Here is a 913-nt window from a genome sequence, read left to right on the forward strand (position 1 = left end):
CCTCCCCCTCCATTCCCGGGTTGGTGGGAGAGAAGCCAAGGGGGAGGGGAGTCCTTTTATTCCCTCCACGTGCACCCCCTCATTCCGCAACCCCCCCCCCAATTTCTCCAGGACCCTAAAGGTCAATGGCGGAGGCAAAAAAGGGGGGTCTTTCCCCGCGCGCCTCCCCGCTACCCCTCGACTGCACTGTGGTCCTTGGCCATTCTCAAGTCCCGCCCGCTGCGTCCCCTCCCACCCGGCCAGTCAACTCTTCCCCGCTTACAGCTGCCCCAGCGAAGGTCCCCCCTTCGGGCCCCGCTGCCCGCCGTGGGGGACCCGGCGCGGGATCTGGCTCTGGCCGGCGCCCGCCCCTCGCAGGTGGCGCGCGCGGCGACTCCTAACCGGCCACCCCATCGCCTCGCTGCCACCATCCCGGGCGGCGCGCGCAGCCTGAGCGCTCCTAGGGGCCCCGCACGAGCGAGCGTGGCCCCCGGTGGAGCCCAAGGAGGAAGAGAAGCGAGAAAAAGCGTTCAGGAAACTAAACGGGGCCGCGAGGGCACACCTCACCCAAAGCGCCTGCTCTCTCCAGGACGACGCGGGGCCACCAGCTTTCTGGCTACCACTTGAGGAGCGCTCCGTCCCCTCGGTCCTCTGGCCGCAGCTATATCCCTGGGAAAAGCCCGCCCCTCTTCCTTTAATAGCCCAGGGAAAAAAGCCCGCCCCCGCCCACCCGGCCCGCACAGGAATTTGGAAACGGAACCCCCACCCCGCCCAGGGCGAAAACCCCACCGAGCCCCAGTTACCCGCAAGCCCAGGGCAGTCGGCACTCCCCTCCCCCGCCCCCCGCTCCCCTCAACTGGAGTCCTTAATTCAAGGCGCGCCTGGGACGGCAGCGTCCGGTGCTGGAGCCGGTGCCACTGGCGCGGAGCCCGGG

This window comes from Dasypus novemcinctus, chromosome X (genome assembly GCF_030445035.2).
Source record: "Dasypus novemcinctus isolate mDasNov1 chromosome X, mDasNov1.1.hap2, whole genome shotgun sequence".
Lineage (NCBI taxonomy): Eukaryota > Metazoa > Chordata > Mammalia > Cingulata > Dasypodidae > Dasypus > Dasypus novemcinctus.